General features: G+C 35.5%; 1 long non-coding RNA gene across 1 annotated transcript in view; it reads left to right on the top strand.

The window, feature by feature from the left end:
- LOC106462851 overlaps nt 1-11465 on the top strand; it is a 13110-nt gene extending 1645 nt beyond the window's left edge. The window contains exons 2-3 of the long non-coding RNA XR_001291012.2: nt 2398-2438; nt 11399-11465. This is a non-coding gene — a long non-coding RNA (uncharacterized LOC106462851). The remainder of the gene's footprint in view (nt 1-2397; nt 2439-11398) is intronic.
- The last annotated feature ends 4782 nt before the right edge of the window (nt 11466-16247 follow it).

Genomic DNA, 16247 nt, shown 5'->3' with positions numbered 1-16247 from the left:
AGCAACAAGGTTAGTGACTGTAGATCACGACACCATTTATTTTAATGAAAGGTTGGTCATTATTAGAATAACTTCCCAAAGCTTTAGTGCGTTATTCCTATATATATATATATATAATTAAAGCATCCTAGTGGCACAGCGGCAAGCCTACATGCTTACGACGCTAAAAATCAGGTTTCAGTACCTGTGGTGGGTAGAGCACAGATAGTCCATTGTGTAGCTTTGTGCTCAATAACAACCAATACAATATAATTTGAAAGCTCACATCGGTGTATAAACAAAAAGTTGATGTTTAGACAGAAACCCGCGATGACTTATAGTACTTTCCTTCAAAGGTTTTAATTTGAAAAGATACTTTATTACATTTCTTAATGCAGACGTTAGTTAGATCTGCTATTGTGACGCTCCATAGATTTAAACGTTTAATTTCAGAAATGACACATTTATGAAATGTCAATATTTGATACACACACACGATATGCAGAAAAAATACACACGCATGAAAGATGTTTTTTCTGAATGAGTCTTGCCGTCATGCATAGCTAAACGGAAGTATACAACATTTCCTTTGCTGTTTTTTCGAACCACATCACGGTGATAATCCCAAAATATTTCTGTAATTATTCTAGCTTCTGAATTACTACCATTGTTTTATTACTACAGAAACACATGTGGTAGAGATGTAAAAAGAAAAAAAGTTCAATAGTAGTGTTGAAGCCAACGAAAATAGTCTTAGAATAAATTAATATTCAGTTTGTGTTAAGTAAGACTCCAACCCCCAGAAAGAGAAATATCGTGTTTATTTTACAAATTCTTGATTTTTACTCACTTATTACAGCCTAAAAAGAAAACAAAAAACACACTGGGTACAATTATAGAGGGCTGAGCAGGTTATTTTAAAACGACTTATAATATTCAAATCAGTAATTCACATAACAACTGCTGATATAAAGTCGTCATGTAATGGTATTTATCAGAACTACATCTTGACATGCTTTCGTGTTACGTAAGTAACGTGATGCCACCGAAGATTAAACGCTTTTGGAAATAGTATGTAACAACCATTTCTGACCCAAAATATTTATATACTCAGATCATAAAGGTGCGTTTAGGAAGAGGATTTTAGAATGATATTAAAAACAAAAACAAAAGAATATGGACCAACTTGGGGTAAGCAAAGTTCGGCGTCTTGAAATAGGTGAGACCCTAATAACAAAGGTCAGCGGCAAAAACCCATCCACGTGCCCCAGGCAACATACTGAAGAAGGTGACGGTCGCCAACAGGGTAAGGATTCACTAAGATCGAGCATCCTATCATACATTCAATTCAACCATTGCATACCTCAAGCAGCTGGAGAATGAAGCAAATATTCTTGCTATTCCATACCGACTAAGTCGTCCTCGTATACTAGATGATTATGGAAAGCATCAGAGAAGGATGGTGCGGTTTGGACATGTCAGTCTTATGCTGGATGTTTTAGCAATGGAAACTATTATCAAGATGTACGGTTGTCAAAAAGAGCATGACCTGATGTGGTGACAGGGGCTGTAAAAACGTTAGTAAAGCTCCAAAACTGTTTTGATATAACGTACTCAACCATCATATATTCGAACAAAAGAAATATTCAATTTTGTTTTTCGCATAGCCAAAATTACTAAAATTCATATATACCAAATATAACATTTTTCTTTTCATTTTTACTTAAAATGTTTCATATTATAAAATACTTCAACTTTTTGTAATTACAAATTAATTTAGTGTTGCGTAATCTCTTTTCTAGTTATCTTTTTTTTTTCGTACGTAATTGAAACTATTCCTAATATAAATACAACACGTTCTATTACATGTACGATGATTAACATTGAGTGTTCTAAACTTGACATTTGGATCTGAGAAATATAATTATTATTTTGTTTCTTTATATTTTCTATTACCCAATAAATTAAATTGTAGAGGGCTTTTACTTTTTATTGGTAAATAAAAATAAAATGATATAAATTTGTTCTGTTAATCAAATCAAAAAGAACCTTTAGCGTTACTAAACTTAATGACAGAGAGATTTGATTACCTTTAGGTTTCTAGATCACCGTAATTAATTTTGGCAATTTTTCGTATGGAAGGGTAGAAAAACGAAACAAAGCAATCAGTACCTTTAGAATATTCAAGTAAGGGCTTATGAATATTTTACGAAATATCAGAAACAATGGGAAGATATGATCTTTTAATATCCTCCGGAAGAGGAAAATTTAGGATTAAGAAAATTCATGTGTACGTTGTAAGTCGGTCATGTAGGCGTAGTACAAAACTATGTAGGCCTAAAGTTTATCTCGCGACTGTAAACTACCTCATCCCGTCATTTCTGTAGTCTGACCTACTTTTTTTTGTCCCGTTTACAGGAAACATGGATACGAACTGGTTGTCTCTGATTTTAGGCTTGGTAAGTTCTATTTGTTTGTTTTTTGTATACACATGACGTGTTACTAAACTACCTACAAGGTTAGACTTAAACCGTTCCAATGTATGATCAGAATGTATCTGTACTATATATATATATATATATCTTTGGTATTAATTTTAGCGATTTTTTAAAATTGTGAACTAACTAAACCCTTTTGAAATATTTTAATACTGTTTATTACTTTGCTTGAAACACATTAGAAACAGTACAGTACACCATAATTTTTCATTTAAAGTGTTGTGTTTTAGTTAGTAACTACAACTTATAAGCCATCTTAGCGGCACGTACGTCATTATCGTTTTGTTATGAATTTTGGGGTTGTGATTTCATAAACTTACCACTGACTCACTGGGGGATATTTTTTGTTTGTTTTGAATTTCGCGCAAAGCTACACGAGGGCTATCTGCGTTAGCCTTCCCTAATTTAGCAGTGTAAGACTAGAGGGAAGGCACCCACCGCCAACTCTTGGGCTACTCTTTTACCCAACGAATAGTGGGATTGACCGTCACATTATAACGCCCCCCACGGCTGAAAGGGCGAGCATGTTCGGTGTGACGGGGATTCGAACCCGCAGATTGCGAGTCGAGCTCCCTAACCACCTGGCCATGCCGGGCCGGGGGACATTTTAAGTGGACAGGTGTTGAGAGTCTGTGAGGTTTGCTTTATAATTTTTAAATCTACCAACTGCCAAAATTGTTTAAATAAAATTACATCTAACCAATTTATTTAGTTTAAGCCTCAAATTATAGATTTATTTTTACACATTTTTCAGCCGATGGGTTACTCAAACAGCATCATGTTGACCAATTTTGTTTTTTTGCCTCTCAGAACACTTGATATAAAGAACTGAAATTACTGAATTTTTATGTAAAATGCATGGGGATTCCAAGCAGTAATTAGTGGGATTAACTGTAAATTGATTTTTGTTTAAAAGTTTTAATTGGTTTATATGTTATTTGGCGCAAGAATAGTTCAGAAAAGTGTGTTCAAAAGGCCAATAGTTACATAGATTCCATCGGTATTTCTATAATTAACTATATGGATAATACGCTTTAAAATCCGCATTTTATTGGCTGAGCCCAAACTAATATGTTTTACATATCACTTGTCTGATAATCTATTTTTGATTTATATTTACAAGTTTTTAGACTGTATAAGATATAAACCTACTGATGGTAATACTTTTTAAATGAACACGAACACAAAGAACTGAGATTTGTGACATACACGTGTTAAAATGACATATTCTAGAACAGTGGTTCTGAACCTGTGGTTCTAAGCCTATTTTGGGTAATAAACAAAATATTTCCACCATTTAAGATGACAACTCAACAATCCAAACGTAATTTCGCCTAAAAAAATAGGCTCGCCCACTAATTATTATTCTCGGCAGTGACGACATGACATCCCTCTCTCACGAAGTGGAACTAACACCCCCACGCTATTACATAATACTAATATTAATATTAAAATTTAGGATTGTTCAATTCAAAGTGTCATTTAAAATAATCAGTAAGCGTAAAAAAACAAAAACAAAAAAAAAACAGGTACTAAATCTCGCAAAATTTGTTGTGAACTCTGTGGTAGTAAGTAGTAGTATTACGAATAATAATAGTCCACAAATTATAGTTATGTTTGTTTGTAATTAAGCACAAAGCTACACAAAGGGCTATCTGTGCTCTGCCCACCACTGGTATCGAAACCCGGATTCTAGCATTGTAAGTCCTCAGACATACCGCTGTGCCACTGGGGGGGGGGAGAGCTTATAGTTATGTAAAATCAAAGAAAATACATTTGTGTGCATATCTTATTTTTTATTTGCGATTTGATACCAGTTTTGTGAAATGTATTATAAAATAAATTAGTTTTCGTAATAGACTGAATGTAATGAAAATTCTCCCACGAAATGTCTTACGCCTATGTACTTAATTCGATTAAGTGGGTAACCTCTCGACATATTCCACAAGTATAACTATTGATTGCATAATATTTACTGTATTTAATTCTATTCAACCCTCACGTGTATGAGGTGAACCTTTAGCATCCAATTAACCACTTGTTCAGAGTGTCATTTAAATATTGTCACTATACGTCAAGTCAAAATTATGTGCCGTGAACGTAATTTTAATAAACGCAAAATAAAATAAGCTATAATATAACATACCTACAATAAATAGAATACAAGGAGTAAGCTTATATGCATGTTAAGGTCAATATTATGTTCAGGACGTCACTATTTGGATAGATGTGTTAAATATGTTGTGTAAAAGTAAACGGTTGAAAAACGTTGTTTTATTGTATTATTTTTATCCCGTTTTAGCTGTTTTTTTAACTTTGATCCATCAAGTTTTTAATGTTTATTTATAAATTTAGCATTTCATATAATCTGTACTTTATGTTTGTTTGTGTTTTTTTTTATTAGTACACAAAGCTACACAAGGGCTATCATTGCTCCGCCCACCACGGGTATCGACAACAACGTTTTCTAGCGCAGACATACCGATGTGTCATTTGGGGGGGGGGGGCTGTACTTTATGTCAAAGAATTTTAAAGTATAAGAAATTATTTCGTGCTATATCTCTAAACACGTGCACATTTGTCACGTAAACACGTGTCATCTAAACGTGACACATAAACTCGTGACGCATTGAGATTTTGAAACATCAACGTATGCCACCTAAACGTGGTACATAAACAAGTGTTATCTAATTATATGCCACCCAAACGTGAAATTTAAACATTAGCGAAATTGGGTTGAAATCTATGACCGTGCACTGTAAGCTTTATGTTGTTGTAAGACAAATATAATTTATTGTAATGGTGAGTTACTTTCTACATCAAATTCATCACACTCACGGAAATGGCTAAATATAAAATATTGACCATTTTTTGGTGGTCTCTTTAGGTGTATGTTATTAAATAAATATAATTTATTACAAGGGTACTCAGAGGCGTCGCTAGGCGCTGGCACACGGAGCCCGTGCCCTGATTCTATTTGGCAGTGCCCCGAATTCCCAGTTGGTGTCTTGAAAAATCAGAATAGAAAACCACGATCGATATCATACTGAGAAACCGAATATTTTAAGCACCTAGCGGCGTCTCTATGGGTACTTATTGTTCACTCCTACTCTCCCTAAACGCTTGATAGAACTAAAAATATTTCGTTTTGAAAGCATTTGGATGTTATTTACGTAAGTACCCGATTTATTTCACATTTCATAATTACTTAAAACTAAAGATCTGTTGGCTTATATTTTTATATACGCATCCCGCTTTTTTAGACTCCTTGAAGAGTCGTCACAGTACAGAGAAAAATGGCACCCATAAAAATTTCATCCAACGAGTTCAATATATTGCCAAAACCCAGCTTCAAACAAGTAAAAAATTTTCCAACTTTTTGCAGTGAACCTCAATACAAGAGTTAGGTAGATGTTCAAATCTACAGTTTGCCCTTGCCATTCGCCGTAGACAGACTAGAAATTGCCGCGAAGGACAATTAGTAATGATGGTAGCGGCAGCAGAGGAAGCGGGCGGAGGACTCGGAGAGGTTACACGGGAGGGTCTGCACAGAAACACCGTGGTTGAAAAAAAGACTGAGAGCACGTGGGATGGTGTGGTGCGTAGCGCGAAAGCATGGGATGCGCAGTGCAAGCCTCGCATTAGTTTTCGGGGTGGAGTGCGGCCGTACCGCGAATGGCACCGGAGAATTGTAATTACTCTGCTTTCCTGTACTTATGACGTAAATGGTTGATGTTCATTCAGGCGTATCTGAAACTCAAAGAGATCACTTCCGATAAATCCTTCATGTAAGTCAGTAATAAGCGGAAAAAGTCATTAAACAATTAAGTCTATGATGAATGGAAAGGATAGAATTTACAACATCGTTCTCCACTCGTCTCCGGAACTACACCTCATTTTCATTCAAAATGGATATAAACCTCACTAATGAAGACAAAGAGAAAATCTGTTGTACTCGAGAAACTACATAGGAGCTGTAACACTGAATGTTGACCACACACACAAAAAAACTAACTTTTTTTTTTTTATAAAAAAAAGGGTCATAGCTTAAGTCAGCCCTTAATTATGTCTATGAACAAAGTTGTTGATGTTCACATTCAGGTAGAAGACACATTTTGAACAAGTCTTTCTTTACGTTTATTGTCAAGACAGCTAAATACATTACGACAAGAGAAGAGGACCGGGTATGGCCGAGGAATTACATTATCGGACAGTGAATCCGAGAATACATGGTTCACGTCCCGTCGCCGCAAAACCGCGGTCCATACTTTGGGGACTTGAGTACACTATAAGGCTGATGTTTAAATATCACTATTCGGTAAGACGAGGGTAGCTCGAGAGACAGCGATGGGTGTTTTTGACTATATATATGCATTCCCTCTGGTCTATCAGTTCCATATTAGGGACGTCTGTTCGCAGATAGCCATCGCGTAGCTTTGCGGGAAAATTATAAACACACAAATAAAGAAAACAAGTACAATATTTTACCGAATGTCCTAATATGCTTACCAGTAGCTCGCGGATATATAAACGATGGCTCGTTTTTGTACATGTTTGTCTGTTTCTTAGGCAACGATAAATAGCGTGAAAATATTTTGTCAGCATTCACACTACTCAATGTCTGTAAAGAACGTTCGCAAATATGCACACGCACAAACCACCCCATGTTTTTTAATGCTGTTTAGTAACTTCACAGCAAAGTAAGTGTTGTAAAAATCGTACTATTGTACCGTGCTTGATACTACATGTTCAACAAAAAGTTATGTCGGCATTCAGTACCACTTCTAAAATCATATGCTGATTCTTATTGGTCAAAATTTACTCTTGCTTTGAACTATATATTTTGTTTTCATTTGTTATTTAGCGAATCGTAAGTAAGGTCGTTGGTCAGTGCTAAAAATATCAAGGTCATTGGGTGCAATCAAATTCGAAACAAGCCGCGACGAACTCCCTTTTTTTACAGGTTTTTAAAGTTTTTTAGGTGTCTCATTCTTGCACAATACAGAAGCCGTATTTACTTGATATACCGATAGAGGGAAGGCATATGAAGATATTACTTTTATTTTAGATCTAATATATCCGAACATGAGAAATATGAAGTCACAATTGTTTTTTGTTTTTTGTAGAATAATAAATACCTTACGTAGATTCATAAAAAATGCCTAAACAGAAATAAATGTGTTATATTGATTGACGTTGTGTATGTTTATTTGTTTGTCCGCGAACCCTTCCCACAGTTTTGGAGTTAGCATGACCAAACTTGGCAGTTGGACTCGGTTTACCCGGAGAGTATTGATCTATGTGGCGTAGCCCCCGAAAGGTCATCCAGGCACGACTGGGGTACATGAGTAGGTTTTCAAGGTAGCTGAACCCTAATCAGGTATCAAATTTTGTGTTTTTGGCCCCTCTTCGAGATTCCAGGGTGGGTGCCTTTTTTGAAATTGTGTTTATACCCTATTCACAAGCTAGCGGGACCAAACATGGTACACGTGCTCAGGTACCACGAGAGGGTCATTTAACGGAGTTTGTTTTCGAGTACAAATCCCCCCCCCCTTGGGGTAACTATAGAAATAATAGGGAATAATGGAAGAGCTTGATCGGTACATTGGAGACTCTGTAAAGTCTGAGGGGGCCTTTGAAATTTGCAGCGAAGCGCTGGCATTTTACGCTAATATATTTGTTATATCAACTAATAGTGATATGAACTTCTGTAAGAAAATAACATCAAAAGAATATACAAAGCAGACTCTTCAAATGTGATTTGTAGTAGATATTATAGAATCTGTTACGTTCGGGCGTGGCCGAATGAGTAGCGTATCCAAAAACGCGCTTAGAATTTGGAAACATGTACCCACGCGTTATAAGAGTAACAGTCAAAACCCACTATTATGTCAGACAAAAGCCGCCCATGAGTTGACGGTGGGTGTGTGTTGACTGACTGTCTCCGTTCTAGTCTATCAGTTCAGAATTAAGAACAGCTTTGCGTAGACTCCTTTTCGAAAATATTTGCAAAAAAAAAGAAACATACAAACAAAGCAAAACTTTATGTAATTTATCAGTTGCGGTGCCATGTGTACCCCCTTCCCTTTCTTCCCTCCTCTTAACTTAACAATTTATTCCCAGTTGGTGGTACAGGTACCCTCAGAGGTACATAAATCTAAGAGGAAAAAAAATAATCCAATGAATTAAGTAATTGTAAAGGGAAACGGTTAATTTCACAACTCTGACAGCCTCTGTGATTGGTTCGCTCAAGGTCGCTTGTTAGCCAAGATTTGAGAAGCTCCCCCCACCTCTCCCGTTGCTATTACAACCAGCTTGTTATCTCTACAATGCATTATAGCGGTGATGGTTGCTGTGTGAAAATTAAATTTAGTGATGCAGATACAGCATTTATATACAAACGTACTTGTAGAGACGTTATAACTAATATCTGTATTAAACAAAAAAAAAAGATAGCTAAAAAAATTTCAATTTCGAATTTTTTTTCAAACGAACTATTTACCTTGAAATGAACACTTTCAAAAGCTAGAAATTTGTTATAAAAGAAACTATTAACTCTTTTTTTTTTTCACCGCAAGCTCAACCAATATGTATAAGAGCCTATATTTTCAGAAAACTCGGATTATATTTTAAAATGAAACTGGGCCACATAAAATTACTGAAGAGGTCCGTGTCATTTTGAAACTTCTTTTTTACCCTAACCATTTAAGAAATCAAATTGTTTGTAGGTTACAGGGCATCTATTCACGTGTGAACATTTAAACAAAATTATCTTCAATATTACAATTGATGACAACTGATGGTATCGTCTGTGTATCTTAGATGCGAAAAGTGCTTTCAACTGTCTTTTTTATGTCAGTTTTTTTTTTTTTTACAGTGAATGTTGTAACAGGCAAAAACATAAAATTACTCAATAAGGTTCAGTATCTGTGAACTCATCTACAGAGAGCGGCATAAAAAAAACAAGTCGATAATTTGAAAGTTAAAGGCAACATGATACACGTATTTATATATTTTTAAAACGCCTCCAGTCAAGCAAAACGGCCACGTAAATCACTTCAGATGCTCGTTGGGTCTTTAGGTTTAATGTCCTGAGCGCTAGGGGTGTTTATAATGAGCCGAATGTTATTGTTCCCGCCACATCATACGAAAACACGATTAATGTTTAGTTCTTGTAAGAAACCAGGAGCATGAGACATTGTCACCAGAGGCATTTTCTTATCTTGCTCACTAGGAATATGTCAAGCCTTCATTTAAACGAACAGTCCATCCAATATCAATTGTTTGTTTATTTTTACAGTTTATAATGTGTGGGTGTGAGTGTGTGTAGGCTATAATTGATAGAATTTTATTACGTTTGGGACGGAATTTCTAGGCTATAATTGATAAAATTTTATTACGTTTGTGACGGAATTTCTAGGCTATAATTGATAGAATTTTATTACGTTTGGGACGGAATTTCTAGGCTATAATTGATAGAATTTTGTGACGGAATTTCTAGGCTATAATTGATAGAATTTTATTACGTTTGTGACGGAATTTCTAGGCTATAATTGATAGAATTTTGTGATGTTTGTGAAGGAATTTCGTTTAATCAATTTGTGATCAGTTTAGCTTATTAAACGCGTTTTTTTCAGCTTGGTTAACCCATTGCTTATTATCTTATAAAAAAGCTCGCCACCATCTTTGAACTTAATAGTCAGAAAACTGCTACACGTACCCAGAACCCTTGGTCATTGGTCTATCTGAATGGAAGCTTCTCCGAATTTAGTATACATAAATATTTGGAATCCACTGTATTAATCGATAAAAAAACTATGTTATTTTGATGTTTTGAGCTCTTTTGTGTTTAGAACAATATATACTAATTTTTAAAGTATCAAATTAAATTTTTGTTTAATAAAAATCTTTCAAATGCGACTGTAGCTTTTTTTTCCCCAAACCTTTGTCTTCAAAAAAAGGGTGCGTCTTATATTCCGAAAAATACGGTAACTCCAGGATTTCTAATTTTCTCAGCACAAGGTCTCCTACAGCGTTCTGCATCCTGACTGAGGCTCCACCCAGTGAATTTATTAATAATGAGTCCTTCACAATTTCGTGTATTTGCTACGACCCTCTAACACTTTCTAGGGGGCCCCTGAGGGTTCTCAACCTCTAGAGTGGGAACCTCTGAACTAACTGAATGACCAACTGCAAGATGCAGCATATAGCTGTAGTATGTTTTATTTACATTTGTACTGTATTGTTTGATCAACAATGTTGAGTAGATAAAAAGAATAAAAATCACTTAATGTAAACAATTTAGAAAAGTGAATTAGTACTAATCACAGTATTTACACTGCACAATAAATATGACGTCATACATCAAGTATCACTGTTCGTTTAAGAAGCCAAATGTGGGATATCGGAGTTCGCCCAAACGCACAACTTGTACGTACTCTCTCTCTCTCTCTCTATCTATCTACAAAAAGAAAAAAACTCCACGGAGGGGTCAGGGTGTACTCTTCCAATAACATTAACTTTTCGCGGCTCAGTTATTTCTAATTACTGGGCGTATAACTGAAGAGAAAGGTAGGGGAGAGAGAGAGACGCGGATTGAATATAACAGTATATATAATTTACTGTGAGTCACCAAAATATAGCTTCGTTTAGTTGAATTTCAATAAATGACTTATTTTTTTTTTTTTTTGTAATTCTAAGAACCTGTGAGTGAAAGCAAAGAATAATATATAACAATATGCCAACCACGCCATATCTGGTATATCTAATGCCGACAAAGTCTTTACCCCAGTACCAGGGCTCGTCAGGCTGACTGAGACACACAGTAGTCGTTGTGAACCTATTTATATTATTCGTTTACTCGAACTTTACTGGAAATTGTTTTGAATGCCTCTTTCTAATACTTACTTATTATTTGGTAGATGGCGCTGATTATCGGGCCACGAGTTAGTCAAGGAAATTCGATTTCAGGTAAGCCCAATAAAATATGATTAAACTTGCCGTCAAAATATTAAAGTTACTCACAATAAGAACCTGAAAAGGAAAATACTACTATTGATTTATTCAAATAAAGAATTAGTGATTAAATATAATACATATATATATATATATTTGGTATATTGTTTTAGCAAAAATTTCAATAGGATGAAACTAAAATCCAAAAGAATTAATATTCTTAATTCATGAATTGTTTTCTCTCTCACATAAACAAAGCTCCCTTGGTGACATTATTGGTATTTGTAACAATAACGAGTAAATGGTATTATTTTCTCTCGTACAAAATTAATAGCACTTGAATACATTTATCATTGTACAAACTGAAGCATTTGCTAAAAAATAAAAAACTTTGTTTTTATTTATAAGTATATTATTTATCACGATATGTATAGTTATATCCAGTGTAATTTACTACTCAATAACTGGTGTTGATTAAGAGTAATATGAATATTTTTAGTGTTCATACATGATTGTTAGCCATAGTGCTTTTACTTATTTCATTTTTGTTTTTTATTCCACGTATATATAGACATTAGTTTCTGAAATACATGTGGGGTAATATAACCTAATGCAGAGAATATTTTCTGAACTTTACAGTAAAGACGTATATATATATATATTTCGTTTCTTCATATCATACTAACAGCTCCCATAATGCAGACATTTTTGTTTATCCTGTTGAGTATTACCAACAGTCGTTTTTAGGACTTTTTTTACTTTGATTTTACTATATTTCCATGATGTCTCTTTCTTCTCCTTTGATCTTGGATTTTTGCTCCTTTTCCTTCTTTAAAAGTCTTATATCTGAACAAGACCCTCAACTGTGCCTAACTCATTCGTCGTCTTAACAAAGGAGGTGTGTTTGATTTAGCCTGCACCTTCAGGTGATTAGGCCTATTTTGTCTCAGCCTTGGCCTGTTTTAGGAACCTTTGTTCTTCGTGTCATTCTTCTTCTTCTGCTGAATTACTTTGTTTTTCTTTGTCATTTAGATTTTCGTCTCTTTTGTCCTAAACCATTTTCTCTGCTCAGTCTTATGCTGATTTGTTCCCTATGCTGTTTATCGTATTATTCTTGATCATTTAGGGAGGAAATTATTTTATGACACAGCTGTTTTGTCCATTCGAATCCTGAATCAGCCAATATATATTTTTTCTTAGGCTTTTGTGTGACATTCTTTCATCTTAAGGCTTAATTTCCCCGGACAAAAAAGTTCTCACCATTAGAAATTCTCACCAGATCTTCAGTTATTGCTTTGTCCAGTTTGTCTTAATCATAAACTGCTTTTAAAATAATCTTACCAGACGCCCGCTCTAAGTGACCTTCTTATTAATCATATTTCTATGCGAACGCTTTCTTGTTTGGTGTTGATTTCCTCTCAAACCGCAAATAGATTGTCCTACCGGATGTTTCATCCCAAATTGACTTGGATTTATGGACTCCGATACCGATTTTGTCTGATAGCTACGATCTCGATGTAACTCCAGTTACCCTGGCCTCCCGGCTTCAAAATCCTCATGCTAAAATGTTTCCGCCCCTGTATGTCATTCATCACCGCCTCGTCACATTCCAAGCTAGTGGGCCTGTTTGTTCCTATTTTTAAGTTGACCTTTTCCTTGATAGTTAGATTGAACAACAGTCTACTGGTAGCATTTTCTACCCCTACATTTTTATCATTTCTTATTTCCCATCTGAAATGTTTTCACTTCTTTTGGATCGTCTGCTGCTGTTCCACTTCGTCATTGCCTCCTCTTCTACTTCGTTTTCGTTACGTTTTATCCTCTAGTTAGTTTTAGGTCGACATTTTTAATTATCTTCTGCACATTTCACCTTTCACATGCAGGGAAAAAAGGAATGCACTCATTCTTGACTCCCCTTTTTCACAACCCAAATACCTGTCAATAGGGGAGGGAAACCAAAGATGAAACACCCACCAATCAGGAAGTTACCCAGTTGATTAACACCGTGGTTTTTTAGGTTATATATATATATATATATAATATAATATAAAGTACTAAGAAAGTTAGTAAAATAAACAGGCAGAACGTTGTAAGTTGAACACACACTTATGCATGGGACATTATAAACGTACAGTTTGTATACTGTAGTAAAGTGTTTCACAAGCCAATTGTAGAAAACCAAAGTAGAAACTCCGAAATTTCGTAAAATTTTAACGATGTAAAATTATTGGAGTCTGAATATTTTGTGTATATAGAAAAAAAAATGTATTTGATATGTGACGCTTCCCGTCCAGTGTGTGATCAGTGGAAAGAAGTTTTACCTCGAACGAAAAGGACGGTCACGTCTAATTTGTCTAAGAACACGACCTTTAAAATTTTACTACATTCTATTATTTGGATAACTAAATATAATATTATTTCAACAGTTGTTTTGTTTGTCATTAAGCTTAAAGCTACACAAAGGGCTATCTGTGCTCTGCCCACCACGGGTATCGAAACCCGGTTTCTAGCGGTATAACTCCGCAGACATACCGCTGTGCCACTGGGGGACTTATTTGAACAGAAACGACCGATTCGTGGTTTAAAAATCCAAAAAGCATAGATTTTTGTTAGAAGTTCGATTTGATAGAAAACGTAGACAACGATGGTTTGATGGATAATAATATAACCTCTGGGTTATTTATTCTTTGTTCGCGTAGTGAGTGATATATTGACCGTCTAGTAGAAAATGCGCAGTTGATACTGGATTTAGCACATTGTTATATGCGTGTCCAAATAACTAATAGTTATATTACGCAGATGAGATACGTGGGTTCTTAAGTCTTGTCTAGTAAACCATTTTCTGGTGCTACTCAGAGTTAGAGATTTTTTCCTTTGTGTACGTTTAGGACTTTTGTTAATGGTATTTTTTATTTTTTTTACATGTTAAAAATTATTCTCTGTAGTGTGTAGACCATCAGTATTTTCGATATTCAAGACTTAGACTATTGTAACAATCCATTAAAGGTATACTACTCTGTTATATATTACATTTATTTTTCATTCTCTTTGCTGTTGTCTCACATCTTTTGCCAATAGGAGGCTTCCAAATATGGGCATCCTCTCCCACGTGTGACCTTTTCTGTACTAACACCAACAGCTGGCACTCAGAAGTGCCCACATTTTAACTAAGAGTATATGGAGGACAAACCGGCTGTCGCGGATTGGAGCTAACAACCGAAACGCCCACACTCAACTAAATGTCTTTTATTTTCAAGGTACCTTTATTTGGTTCATATCTTTTACCAGGAAATTTTGCTGGAGTCTCTTCAGACCTTACTCTGTGATATAACTGGTTTTTCTTTTTTTTTTTTTAATTCAGAGAGTTGAATGAAATATAAGATTGGAGACAAATGTCAACAGATAGGTCGTTAACGAAAACAGTTGATCTTATTTTGGTCCCCGGATTGGTTTTTGTGGGATACAGCAAAGAGATTGATTATCTTGGTCTAGTCGCTGTGAGCGTCAGATGCTTTTGACTGGAATCTGTAACTTGATCATATGTAGAAACACCTTTTAGTTGATTTATACTACCACCAGGGGCAGGTATTCAAGGTTGCCAGGTCGTACAGCAGTAACGAGAACAATAACAAAACTTTTAGTAAAAGATATGAGATTTGACACTTTCGTGAACCTATTTTCTGTTTGTAAGTCAGTCATTTCGTGAAATAGCAGGAGTTGATATACTAAAAGTCAATATGTGTTAGTGTCAAGTGAATATCGTAAGTTCGTAATTTCACGAAAAGGGTTCATGTTCATAAAAATTTCTTGTGGAAAAAAACCCCATAAAAAAACAGCATACATCCAAGATATTGGTATGACACGAAACTAACTATACCTATATAATCAGCATATATAAAACATGATTTTGGTCTTTGCCCCAGTACAAGGAGCTTGTAGTAATGTTCACAACACTGTCATGGTACAAAATGAAAAGGCGAAAAATTCCCTTTCTCATCGTTTTTAGTCTGCGGGTCGCGGGTTCGAATCCCAGTCCCACCAAACATGCTCGCCCTTTCAGCCGTGGGGGCGTTATAATGTGACGGTCAATCCCACTAATTGTTGGTAAAAGAGTAGCACAAGAGTTGACGGTGGGTGGTGATGACTAGCTGCCTTCCCTCTAGTCTTACACTGCTAAATTAGGGACGGCTAGCGCAGATAGCCCTCGTGTAGCTTTGCGCGAAATTCAAAACAAACATCGTTTTTAGACATGAATATTGTTGGAATCATATTTTTAATCTTTTAAACAATCATTCAACAAATCTTCCTTACGTTAAATACTTCTTGTTCAACTTTTGGTCATTTTTATCACTTGCGACGCTAGAAACCGGGTTTCGATACCCGTGGTGGGCAAAGCACAGATAACTCATCGTGCAGCTTCGTGCTTAACAAACAAAGAATAATTTTTAGATGAGGGCCAGGCATGGGTTGTGTGTTTAGGCTGTAAGTCTGAGAACTGATAGCTTGCGGCTTGTTGCCATAAAAACACGCTCCGCACTTTGGCGCTGTGGGTACTCTACAAGAGGGACGATAAAATCCCACTTTTCGGTCAGATGAAAATATCTCAAGAGTTGACGGTGAGTGTTATTAATTAGCTGTCTTCTCTCCAGTCTATCAGTTCAAAGTTAGGGACAGCTATGCATAAATCGCCCTATCGGTAGCTTTGCACGAAAATCTGAAAGGAACAAACTTTTATATGTTCTTGAGAAAAAATAACAATAGTTCCCTAGCTCTTAGTAATCGCATAAGAACTTGTTTGTTTGTTTTGAATTTCGC

Source organism: Limulus polyphemus, unplaced genomic scaffold (genome assembly GCF_000517525.1).
Source record: "Limulus polyphemus unplaced genomic scaffold, Limulus_polyphemus-2.1.2 Scaffold1267, whole genome shotgun sequence".
NCBI lineage: Eukaryota > Metazoa > Arthropoda > Merostomata > Xiphosura > Limulidae > Limulus > Limulus polyphemus.
The sequence above is the reverse complement of the archived record's forward strand: the minus strand, read 5'-3'. Positions and strand labels throughout refer to the sequence as shown.